Raw genomic sequence first — 14,026 nt, forward strand, 5'->3', positions numbered from 1 at the left:
CCACCTCATACAACCATGTCTCAATGCCCGGTAGTGTCGCTTACTACTAGCACTCCGGTGCTCACCTTGACGATGACGATGATTTCTCATGAGAGGCTTGGTAGGATTCCACAAATGGCGTTAGCCGAAATACCAATGCCTTCTGCTGCACCTTCCACTGTTCCTCCAACACAGTCCATGAGGCCTCCTCCACCAAGTGATGTCTCATTTATAAGAATTAGAAGGCCTCAGGGACCAATCCAGCCTGTTCATCCATCCTTGTATAATATGCCACAGAACCGTCAGACATACATGCTATTGAACCTCCTTCATTTGTATGAAAACCAAATGTCTGCTGAGCGTAAAAATCAAGAACGCCTAATGGAGATCAAAGAAGGCTGATGAGTTATGTTTCATTTTGTCAAAAGGAGACGAAGGAGCTTCGTGCGATTGTTGAGTTTCAGGGGGTGAAACACAAAGAACAGGAGGATCTGGTTTTGCAGTTAACGTGCAAAGATGATGCATTGAAGAAACTCAAGAATGATAACCAAGATCCTGATGAGTCTGGTGAAGGAGGTGAGCCTAAACAAGCGCATGGCTCATCTTCCGGTGCAGGTACAAGTGGTGGTGATGACTCGGGTAAGCAGGTTGTTGTTTATCATGATTCAACTACTGTTAAACCAATCGAAATGATTGAAGCCAATACCGTCATATTTGTGGATGGATCGGGAATGGTTGGGAGTGTGGTGAACAGGGATGAGATTGAGGTTGGTGAGTTTGTTGAAAGGTCTCTAACACGAGAGCATATTTCCATACTGCTAGGGTTGAATGATGAACAGTTGACCGTGTTAGAGACAGAGCCTGATGTTGAGGTAGTGAATGAGGAAGACATAATAAATCATCCGTCTATTCAAATGAATACGGACTTTATTTATGAAGATGAGGAGGTCGAGTTTGAAGATGTCACAGCTGAGGAGTATCCTGACCTGTTTCAACACACAAATGTTGATCAGGGTGCTCAAATAATCACTGAAGAAACAATCAAGACAACTGAGGACAGGTTGGAAAAGGTATCTAAGGGTAAGCAGGTAGCTGATGCAGTATTTGATTCACTTGCAGTCATAACCAATGCTGATATTGCTAAGTGGTTCAACTATAAGAAGGTGAGTAAGATTATCAAGGTGTATCGATATGTTGATCAGGAACAAAAGGAAGAAGCTGCGGCTAAAGCCAAAGCTAATCAAATGACTTCATTCAAGACTGTATCTAAAGTTAACGGTGATATCGTTTCTTGGTTATTTGATTCTGAACTTAAGGTATGTATTGTGAAATGGGAGAAGCTAATTCAGTACTACGAGAAGATTATGGACGTTCTTACTTTACCACGTTGGGATGTTCGTACCCTCGCGTGTCGTCCATTTATCAATCGAGGTGGTGACCGGATAGCTGATTGGTTCCATCAACAACTGCTATTCGAGGTCAATTCTGGGTTCCAATTTCTCAAGCCACAAGTCCCCACTCACAAGCGTATTGATGAGATTGACCCCCTGACGGGCTGGAGGAAGCTTGTACTTAAGGTAAAGCCACCAAAAACCTTGAAGCGTGTGCCAGTAAAGACGCTGAATCAACACATGGCTAGTTATTTCAACCGCTGGTACTACGATTCTCGAACCGGCGAGGCCGTCATTGTCTTGGGAAAGGGTCTGAAGACTGAGCTTATTAAGATTATCGACCCAATGTAGTTGGTTAATTTAACCGAGACCGATAACGATGTGCTGCACAAGAACAAGATTTTTATTGAACGCAATGAAGACTATGATCTGGCTATGCAATTCCAACGCGTTGTGCGTGTTTGTTATGAGAACGGGATTCATAGCTGTAGAGATTGGCAGTCCAAGCGTTTCAAGTGAAGATCAAAGACAAAGAGCTCAAGACGAGGGGGTGTCTGTTAGTACACGGTTTTACGTCTTGAGTCTTTGTATTTATCGTTAACGTATTTGTCATTTTGTTTAATGTAAAAAAAATTAATCTATCTGTGCAATTCGTTAATGTAATGTCTAGTTCGCTAAGGATGTTTAGCGAACTAAGACTTATGATATTATCCCTCCTGATTCGTTGAGGATGTTTAACGAATCAGGGGGTGATTCGTTAAGATTATTGTCTATTTAATGTATGTAACGAATTGGAGTTTAGTTTGTTAGGGGATGTTAAAGAACTAACTCCATCGTCTATTTATAGTGAACTTTGTTCACACATTAATGTAAGTTTTTGAGAGTCAATTAACAAACCCCTGTCCGATCTCTCTCTCAATCTTCATACTGATATTATTTACATACATACAATCAATACAAGTGTTCACACATTAATGTAAGTTTTTGAGAGTCAATTAACAAACCCCTGTCCGATCTCTCTCCCAATCTTCATACTGATATTATTTACATACATACAATCAATGCATATAGATATAGATAAAGTATTAACTATAGATCAATGGCAATCATGAACTAGATCCGTATTAGAAGTTAATTATAGACAACTCATATTTGAGATCTGTGTTAGTAAGGGTTAACTGAGATTAAACAATTTATCAGCAAGAAATGTTTAGAGGCTTACCCTCACGTGGGTTAACGAAACTGGGAGGTGGTGGCGGTCGCGGAGGCAATGACTGCCCCATAGGAAGAGGAAAAACAAAGTTGTGGGCAGTCCTCGAAAGGATTGGCTACTCGCGGGGAACCAACTCCCTTCAGCGTAGGATCTTGGCGCCCTCCGAAGCGGGTTGCAAAGAAACACATCAGTTAAAAAAAACAACAAACAGGAAAATCACTAACCCCAACCACCGTTATGGATGACCGGCACCTTCGTCGCATCATCCCAAACACGACTCATGCCGAATAGCACCAGCGCGCGCTCCGATTAGTGACGGAGTGGGGAAAGGCTAACCTGTAAAGTATTGAACCAGTCCGACCCAGAATAATGGACCAGTTTTGGCTCAGGAAGCTCCTTCACATCCGTAAAATGCATGACATGCAGAACCACGCGCCAGAAACGTAGAAGAAAAGGCTCTTCCACTCGTGAAAAATCTGTGGTGCCTCCAAAGAAATGGCCTTGGCACCAAGGCAGGTAAACAAATTATAACACCCCTGGGAGAAGCGCCACAGATAAAAGGCCGATAACTTGTCAGCCGTAGGCGTAATGCCAAGGCAATGACAAGTATACTCTAAATGACGAAAGCGAGCCATTCCGAGTGGATGAATCTGGCTGAGGTGCAGCCCAAAAGCATCCAAAACCTACAGCAAAAACCAAGTTATAGGCAAACGGAAATTTCCCATGAGGAAATACTCCTTGTACAGGGCAATCTTGCCGACAGGAGCCTGTCGAGCCGTCTGACCCAAAGCGGGCAGCTCAGGCTCGAACTCGGGGCCAAGGTTATACACCTTGACCATGTTGTTGAAATACTCGGAAGCCATACGACAACCGAAAAATTCCATGGTATTATTCTTCTTTGTTTTGGAAGATTGAGAGGATTCAGCCATAAAAGGGAGTAGAGGATTCTAGAAAGAAGGCGTGAAAAGTATGCAAACTTGTATGATAAATGAAATCCCAAAGGGGTGACCCCTCCTTTTATACTAACAGGGGAAGGGGGTGCAGAAGGGATAGAAGCTACGCGGTCTAATCGCCAGGTGACACGCTAACAAAATGATAGGAAAATGTGTTATAGCAGAAGGGATAGAAGCTACGCGGTCTAAGCTGCACTGAAGGGCAAGCGTTGTCAAAACTTCACGTCAAACCATAGTTTCACTGGCATGCATTTAATTCATCTCTTCCCGCCAAATAACACGTCATCAATATAGATGGAAAGATGACAAGTATTGGTAAAATAGGCTCCGCCATGGGATGATTTTCAGTAATCACCCGCCAAAATAGGCGCTGCCGTGGGATGATTTTCAGTAATCACCCGCCAAAATAGGCTCCGCCATGGGATGATTTTCAGTATTCACCCGCAAAAATAGGCTCCGCCATGGGATGATTTTCAGTAATCACCTGCCAAAATAGTCTCCGCCATGGGATGATTTTCAATAATCACCCGCCAAAATAGGGGATGATTTTCAGTAATCACCCGCCAAAATAGGCTCCGCCAGGGATGATTTTCAGTAATCACCTGCTAAAATAGGCTCCGCCATGGGATGATTTTTCGTAACCACCCGCCAAAATAGGCTCCGCCATGGGATGATTTTCAGTAATCACCCACCAAAATAGGCTCCGCCATGGGATGATTCTCAATAGTCACCCGCCAAAATAGGCCCCGCCATGGGATGATTCTCAATAGTCACCCGCAAAAATAGGCCCCACCATGGGATGATTATCAATAATCACCCGCAAAAATACGATCCGCCAACGGATGATTTTCAATAACCATCCACCAAAAAAATGGTTTTCACTAACCAAACACCCAAATAGACGATACCAGATGATAATGGCAAGCGAAAAATAAACAACTAAAATATAGATTAGCAATCAAAAGGCCATGATAAGTCCATAGTCCCCTTTCTTCAAGAAGGGCAACTACGGACTAGGGGGACTTATAGAGGTAGGGTATTAAACCCACCACTCAGTTAAATATAACACCCAAATAGGGGATAACTCGTGCGCTTGGCGGATCACTTGGCGCCCTAACATCAGCGGGCATACTATGCGCCAAACATACTGCATGGCGCCAAGATCTTAACCTAATATAATAAACAATCCCTAACACCTAGGTACAACTTATATGGGGAATACCACCCAACCAATGGAGATTAGACAACACATAAAGGGCGGTACGAAACAGTACAACACGCCCATGTCAAAAGGCCATGATGTCCACCAACCTCCGCCAACCTCCACGACCGCACGGGTGGAGAATATAATTAGTGGAAACCCTGGCAAGGTGGTTGACCATTCTCTCTCTCCTCTGGCTATAAATACCAATGGATCTCCAAACGGTAAGGGATATACAATTCAATATTACTACTCTCTCAATACATTTTATTCGTACGATCAAGTACTGATTCTCACGCCAGAGGGTGGTTACGAGAAATCCCCCCATTCTTCGTAATGAGCTCATGGTGTTCTGTTTTGCAGGATATACTCGTCTGCGCCAAGAAGGTTTTATAAATAATCATGGGAAATACTTAACCATAACCATCGGATTAACGTGTTAAACCTTGAGGGGTGAATTTGTGTTTCTTCAATATCATAACTCGTCTGCGCCAAGAAGGTTTTATAAATCATCATGGGGAATACTTAACCATAACCATCGGACTAACGTGTTAGACCTTGAGGGGTGGATTTGTGTTTCTTCAATATCATAACGTATGCCGGGTTGTATGTTTATGAAGGGTTTCATACCCTAACAATATATGCGAATGTTAAATGGTCGTAGACCCTAATAATATCTGCGAAGGTTGAAGGATTGCATACCCTAATAATATCTGCGAATGTTAATGGGTTTATAACCCTAATAATATCTGCGAAGGTTATAGGGCGACAGTATGAAAGAACAAATGTATGTATGCATGCATGCATGCATGCATGCATGCATGTATGTATGTATGTATGTATGTATGTATGTATGTATGTATGTATGTATGTATGTATGTATGTATGAATAAAAGGTAAACAAGGTAAGTATGCAATATATACATATCTTCATGTATGTATATAAGTATGTGAACGTATTGTATGATGTCTGATTAACTAGAACTCACTGAGTGTAGCTGACTTTTATTATACACGTAGGTGAATAGAATGAGACAACTGGCTTGAAGAGAGACACATGGCAGAAGAATAAAGAAGTTGGCATCTGAAGACTTTAATTTATAATGTTTAAACTTAAAGACATCTTTTATATTGTTTAAGTTTTAAGACTTATGTAATGAATGGTTGACATTTATCTATTCCGCGAAAAGTTTTAATTCACTATGATATTTAGAACTGTGTTTATGAGTAAATCCAACGCTAAAGTACGGCATCGGGACCGGGGCCTTACAAGTTCACTATAAACCCTCACGAGACCTTACTCATCCACCCGAGCTGCCAGGGGGTTTAAAGGGTTTGTTACATACGCTAAATGCAACCGTGATTCTTACGAAAGTGAGTTATGTCTTTTAACATGCTTTACTTGTTTAACAAAATTCATTATGAAACTAAATAATTCGGCTCGGTAATTGATTGATAACATTAGTTGAAAAATTCATTTTTTTGCAAAATCTTAAAAGACCTATGTCTTACACATATGAGAAGCTTGCTTCTACATGTCTTGAGATTTTGCGGATTCAGTTATTGTCTTTGAGGAAGACAAGAGTTTACTAGTCACGTTTAGCATTACATAATCATAAATATCAGGTGATTTCAGTTTCATAATTTATTTTGTTATTTTAGTATGAGCGTTGAAACTGTAATTGTAGATTAGAGACCTGCTTTTTAATTGTTAAACAGTCAAATTCAACCCCTTCTCCAAATGTTCTTTAAACGGTTTATATTTTTTAATTTTGAGAAAAATGTCAACCTCAAGTGTGGGGATCGGGGAAAACTGAAATTATTAGCGCGGTAGTACCTCGAAGAGTGTTCAGAAACCAAAGTAGTTAACTGTTAATTATTGTCATCAATGTCAAGTTATAGGTTTCTAGTCATGGTTGGTATTTCAGCTTCTCGATAGTTTTTATAACAATATTTTTCAAAAAGAGAAGTTGAAAATGAGGTCGTTTAGGCGGGGATAACGAGTCAATGGGACAGATATAAAGGTTTCATATCGGCAGCCATATATCCAGACATATTGTGAGATGGCCTCTATACTTAATACACATATTATATAATAAATAAATATAGAACATGTCATATTATGATTGCTTGTCATATGCTTATTGAGATTTTGCTTGTCATATGCTTATCGAGATTTTATCATGGTTGGTAACCAGCATGTTTCACAGAATTAGAACTTGCTTGTCATATGCTTATCGAGATTTTATCACATAAGTAAGACTTTAGAAATCCCGTACATACATTTCCCCACTAAATAAAATTCCTTACCCGACTCACCCTAGGAGCCCATTTGGCCTTATTCCTTTCCATTTGCTAGACCGAATATTACACACCATTTCAGCCTTGGCCTTTATTTTATTTTAACCATGTGTGACGAAATCCAGTTCGTTATTGAGTTTTATATATTCAGAGGAGTTATAAATATTTAGTTGTTAGAATTGTATATATTTGTTTCATTGCATTTCTTATCAATTTGCTAAAAAAAATTAAAAAAAAACTTGAAAAAAACCAAAACACTGCGTTAAAATTTAGATAAGGTGACACAGAATAAATGTCACTGTATCTATTTCGTCACACATATCCTTTTCAGTCCAAGTGACACCAAAGCCGCCGCCACCATAGATACCATACGGTGACCTTGAAGTTTTGTGACCATAGGTCTTAAAAAGCGTGACTAAAGGTTTCAATATCTTTGTTGGAATCAAGCTTTCGTCTATTAAGTGTGACTAAAGGTAGCAGCGGTCACATGAATCTATTTTCAATGTGACCGTTTCTACTGTATAGTCACAAACATTTATGTTTTAGCGACAGCAATTTAAAACAACAGTGACAAAATGTAGCAAGTTCAACATGATGTTCTTATAAGTGTGGTCGTTTCTTATATATAGTGACGTGAAAGCTTGTTATTGTCACATTGAATTATAATTACAGTGACAAAAGGTTTTATGTAGTCACACATTTTGTCCCCATCAGTGCGGCTATAGAGTATGTCTAGACACACTAAAACTTTTTAAGTTTTGAGAGAGGCTATTATCAAGATGTAGGAACAAAGTTTATATATTTGAATGACATTCGGTGTCGTTCAGTCACGCAATATGTTATTTTGCAGTGACATTTGCCAGCATTCTGTCACACTAAAATAAACAAATGTTTTAATTTTATCTATGACATTTTGTATCATTCAGTCACACAAAACAAAAACAAAGTCACACTGTGTGACTAGTGTTTAAGTGTGGCTATTGTCTATCTTTGGTGACACATATTGTATCTGCCCAAGTTTCAACTTTAAGTGTGGCTATTGTCTATCTTTTGTGACACATAATGTTTTTGCCCACTTTTAACTATAAATGTGACTAAAAACCAAATTCAATTAATATATTGTAATTCTAATTAAAAAATCATTAAATTAACATGAAACCCTAGCTAATGGAAATCCAAATCATATCATTTATTGATAATAATATATATCCATGCATAAGATTGTTCATCACACTAAACATTGAAGTACAATATATATTATCGATTTGTAGGTCGTCTTTGTTGATCGATCATCCTTGTGTCAGGATCATCATGCAGATCTTCGTCCCTTAAACCAGGTTTTGATTTTTTTTCTCTTCTTCTTTGGTGGTGGTGACTCTGGTGGTAGCTGGAGGAACAAAACATGGATAAAAGTTAATATATATGAAACAGCTTAAAACCAAAGTGGATCAAACTTACTGCATATATGATCAATGTAATTATAATTCACTACATAATAATTCCCAGCCAAATGGAAACAAATAAACTGGATGTTCACTTCCCACATCATCAAATGAATTCACAGCCAAATGGATGCGGAATATATCAATACCGAAATAGAAAATAAATTAATTAAGCTCATTAAGTTACTTACTTATTCAAATATATGGAAACCAAAGAAGAACTTAGAGCAAAGAGGAAACCAAACCTGTAACTCGGGACATTTGATTAGTCTTTTTGGCCAGGCAACAAAGCCACCTAATGCCTGTTCAATTGTTGTAGCTTCGTCTGTTGGAATTGGTAAAAATGCACAAGGTTTTTCAGTTGTATCAACAGAAACTTTCAGGTCATCTTTTTGAATTGGCATGCCATGAACTTTTATGACTTTTGTTTGATCCTGATGAATGTGGACTGTACCCATTGCCACAATATCCCTCATACCCAGATGATACAGCTTACACTTGTACGTATTCTAAAAACATTAATGGCATATATATATATATATATATATATATATATATATATATATATATATATATATTAATTAGCATCATATATAAAGTCAAAGTCAATATATATTATGTGCATTCCTTACCACCCCTTCCTCAGCTTGTAATGAGATTTTTGTTGTATCAGTATTGCTAGTAATTACTTCAGATGATGTAACTAGCCTTTTGTTCTTCTTATTTACTTTTATCTTCTTTCGCTAAAATACATTCAATCGATTAATTACATCAGCAATTAATCACATACACTTAATTAAAGAAGAATTTGTTAAGTAATTATCATTACCTTTTCATTTTGGACAGGTTCTATATTTTTAGACATAGGAGTGATGCCTTGTCTTTCAACAGCCTCCGGGGTGTCCATAGAAACGCTCTACAATATTTCAGTTAATTATAATATATTTATGGAAAATCACATTAAAGGCATAGTAAATTAAGTCACCCAACTAGCTAGTACCTATATAATATAAACGAACGCTATTTTATAAGAGCGTAAATGAACAAACATAAATGAGTTAAAACAGGTCGGGTGTTTTCTTATCAAGCTTTAAAGGTTATTGCAAATTCAACAAAAAATATATTTTTGACAGTTTGACTTCTCATAAGTCAAACTGCAGGTTGTAGCAAAAAATCACTTCGGGACAGATGTTGTTAATGGGTCATAATCTCAGAAAATTTGGTACATGTCAACATTAGCAGAAAATTAACAAGTTGGGTTCAAAGGAGTATTTTAGTCGTTTTTGACAATTTAGTCAAACTGCAAGTTATCATTCAGGTTTGACCGACTAAAGTCAAATATATAGTTTTTTTGTGATGGGCAAGTTGTCATCCATCTTTTTATGATTGCCAAGAAACAACCAGCCATGCTTGTTAAAGCAAAATAGAAGTTGTATATTAATTACTCAAACACTTGAAAATAAAATGATAAAGAAACACTAAAACACATACATTCGCCATCAGGTTCGGATACGAGAGCATTTGTACCGGTTTGTTGTTTCTCCATAGATCATAACTGAAAACGATTATAAAAGCATTAGTACGTATATTAAAAAATATATGTGTGTATATACAAACTGTTATATTAACAAGTTTTTGAAAACCGTCTTGAAAAAGAGCTGATCTGACACTTGAAGTTGTTGATCGTCTTCATCAACCTAAAGTAACAAACAAACAAACAAACAAACTTTTATAATGTTAACAAATTTAATTAACAAAAAATATAAGAGTAAATGGGCCGGCTACCAATTGATAAAATGAGCTACTTGCGATGTTCTCAACGTGAAATTGTGGTTAGACACGACTCACTTCATCAACTAATATAAAAAACAAATTGTTAGAATATGAACTAATAAAACTAAATTAAAAAAATATACGTATTGAAGTAAATGGATTGACTTTTTGTGAACATAAATTTGAAGTGTTTGTAGTGTCATCGTCATGTAGTTGTGGCGAGGCGCGTGACACGAGTCCACTCTCGGGGCGCTAGGTGACTTCACTCGTTTTAGTTACATTGTAGACTTTAAGATCTTTATATGAATCAACGATACCATTCTTGGAAGCCTTGACACAACCTAATCCAACAAGGTACATGAGCAATACACTTTTTATTGGGACAACCTACAATTTTTTTTTTATTTCTTACCCAAATATATAAATAATGAAATTGAGAAACAAAAGATTACTGTGGTTTAACAATTAACAAAAAGAATTGATGATGTGACTTACCTTGTCTGTTGACTTCACGAGCAGTACGATTTCGGTTAACGGTTCGTCGTGGGTGGTCCGATTAGGGGATGATTTAAGTGTTAGGGTTTGCAATTAGCGGTTGGTCCGTTGTGGATTGATATCGCTGGAGATGGAAAGGAGATATCCAGTTACTGAGTTAGGGTTTGCAATTAGGGGCTGGTCTGTGGAGGGTGAGGGTTTGCAATTAGGGGCTGGTCTGTGGAGGGTGAAATCCATGGAGATGGAATTAGGTGGTGTACAGAGAGTTGAGTAGTTTTGAGTTAGAGTTTTCAATTAATTTGGCGGTGAAAAGATGGAGATGGAGGGAATGTAAATATTTTGGATTTTTGGGAATAAAGTCACGTTTGTGGTGTTAGAGTTAACAATAAAATTGAAGAGAGTTGAGTTAGAACCGCATCTTATGCTAATTATTTTAAAAAGTAATAATAAAATTACAAAAGATCGCACCTTAAGGTAAACTTCTGATTTAAAAGTTAAAACTTTCCAAAAGGTGCGGTTATATTCAAACCGCACCTCTTGTTTTTTTCCCTCGCATCTTCTGCCCACTTTTGTACTAGTGTGACACTCTGTAGTAAAAACAAACTTGAGTTGTCAAACATAATGAATAGTAATTAATGATCATAGTGAATCGGAATCATAATTTTCAAATATGAAAAAAATAAAACATAATCAAAATAACTCATTTGTAGTTTAGAAATATCCAAATTTCTCACAATTACAAACACACACGGCTAATCATAACATATTTTGTACTTTATGCACAATATATAATGTTAAACACACATTAAGCTATACGACAATCACAACATGATTAGTTGCTATTAAAGGATAATATATATCATATTCAGATTAGTATGTCATTAAGAATAATCTGTCATATTCTCATAAGCATGATTTAGTGGAGAAAAAAAAGGTTAATTTGGTAACCTGGGTAGTTAATCGGAGAGTTTAATCGAAGGACAATAATTGGCAAGCTTCTATATGCTGCCCACTAAACATTCATCTTCGACATCAGGATCTACAAGCATTCAATAAACTGTCAATACATGCTTAAACCAAATGTTAACATGGAATTGAAATCGACGAATTGTGAATACAAATAGAATACCTTGTGAAATCGTAGAGAGATGATAGCCTGAAGGTTGTATGTTCATCGATTTGGTATGATTCGAATAGCGATTCGCATTGAGACACATTTAAATCGAGTATAAGTTAAATCGGAAACCTATCAATCAAACAAACCTGGTGTCAGTTATAAACGGGAACAAACAAACTTTCTATCAGTCGACCCTAATCAATTGACAATGACAAATCAACTATGTATCATATTAGCTCTTAAAAAAAGTAAATCGATTAACATTATGAACACAACAAGCATACTCGTATAGTGAAAATCATGAAAGAAAACCCTAATTCGTGGGCTGGAGAAGAGACAACTGAGTATTCCCAAATTGAAGAGATATGAAGGTTGAGTGTTCATCGATTGCAATGCTAAGATTGTCATCGTGGAATATATAGACGAGAAATCAACCCTAATTTTGAAAAGGGTGTCCTCCATATTAGGGATTAGGGATGAGCATGGTATCGGACCGATACCGACCGGTCCCGATCCCGAAGATCCCGATCCCAAAAATCCCTAATTCTTGGTACCGGTACCGAAATTTTCGGTTCAGTACCGATACCGGGACGGTAACGGGATTATACCGGTACCGGAGGTAAAAAATCGGGAAATACCGGTACCGTACCGTACCTTACCGGTACCGGTACCGATCCCGAAACTTAAAACTTTGGTACCGATTTGGTACCGTCGGTACCAAATCGGTACCGATTTCGGTACCGGTACCAATCCCGATTTTGCTCATCCCTACTCTAGATAACGAATTTTGTAAAACTGTGACCATAATATTTCTAATAAGTGACTAATAGACACTAGACCTTTAGTAACACAAAACAATATTCGTGACCATATGTATTAGCTTTTAGACACATCATCAAATAAAAACAATGACGGTTCCTCGTATTTAGTCACACAGAAGAAGTTTAACCATGACCATAATAAACTAATGTATGGTCACACCTAGTAACTCATGTAAGTGACCAAATCCAAAACCATTCAGTCACATTAACAAAAAAAACTACAATGACGGTTGGTAACAACTAGCCACACACATTCAGTGTGGATATGTTACCTGTGTTTTTTGTTACATGAATAAAAAATCAATCAATACCATGGCAGTTGATAACATTTGGTCACTCTTTTGTTCAGTGTGGCTAGCAACTGTCACATTATTTTATTGAAGTGTGGCTAAAATGTGAGTTTATGGTCACGTTCTTTTTGAAAACATGACCAAAGGTATCGTAACGGGCTTTTATTGTCACACGAAATTGAAGTGTGTGTCTAAAAGATGTGTTTATGGTCACGTTTATTAAGAAAGCGTGACCAAAGGCCTCGTAACTAGGCTGTTTCGTCACACGAATGCTCAAATGTGTGGCTGAAACTAAGATTAGTCACAAATCTTTTCAAAAGTGTGACAAGGCGGTTTTTGAAAAAGTGTGACTATAGCCCAGATCTGACATAGTGAAAAGAAGTTATCAATTATGTTTCACTCACTATAAATAGCAGTTTGTTTGTATTTGAGTGTTTATTTTTTTAGTTGTGTAAAACTGGGTTTCATCCACCTTAGTCACTAAATATGCCTAATCCGCACCTACACCTAAGTCTCAGCAAAACCTTAGTCTGAGTTTTAGTGTAACCGATGGATAATGGGTGGAGATATGACTGACTTGCAAGCTTAATAAGTTGTGGTTCATATTTGGTATTTGAGGGCAGAGACATATACTAGCATATCTTTTGCTAGTCTAGATATTAAACCGAGAGGAGTGTTGATAGTGTGAGGGGTATGTACATGTATGCTCTAACCGGAGACAAAGTACACTCGCTTGAGCGGCTATTTGTTTTACATATAGTATCATTAATCATATTTGTGGGCAAAATAAATACAAACTATGTCGAAATTGTAACAATTAAGTGATTTACAAAAAAAATGTTTTTTTTCCTTTTCTATTGGTTAATTGTTTTGAACGGCTAAAAATCTCACGTAAAACTTATTTTTTCGGGGCCATGTTCGAGGTCAACTCCTCGACTGTCGTGAGATCGTACCCCTAATGTGCGAGACCTGAAAGGAATCTATAAACCTTGTCTCATGTTGGGATTGAACCCAGGATTAAAGCCCGAATTTGTCTCTTCACCCATATAT

At 37.5% G+C, this 14,026-nt stretch overlaps 1 long non-coding RNA gene across 1 annotated transcript; it reads right to left on the reverse strand.

Annotated features, from left to right (window-relative positions):
* Positions 1-10,063: 10,063 nt before the first annotated feature.
* Positions 10,064-11,267, reverse strand: LOC143564948 (uncharacterized). The gene is made up of 4 exons (XR_013140969.1): positions 10,749-11,267; positions 10,419-10,594; positions 10,266-10,336; positions 10,064-10,177 (listed from the first exon to the last, which is right to left on the reverse strand). It is a non-coding gene; the product is annotated as an uncharacterized LOC143564948 (long non-coding RNA).
* Between the last annotated feature and the right edge of the window lie 2,759 nt (positions 11,268-14,026).

This window comes from Bidens hawaiensis, unplaced genomic scaffold (assembly GCF_021521415.1).
Source record: "Bidens hawaiensis isolate Kalapana, Puna unplaced genomic scaffold, B.hawaiensis_p1.1 tig00022179_1, whole genome shotgun sequence".
In the NCBI taxonomy this organism is placed as follows: domain Eukaryota; kingdom Viridiplantae; phylum Streptophyta; class Magnoliopsida; order Asterales; family Asteraceae; genus Bidens; species Bidens hawaiensis.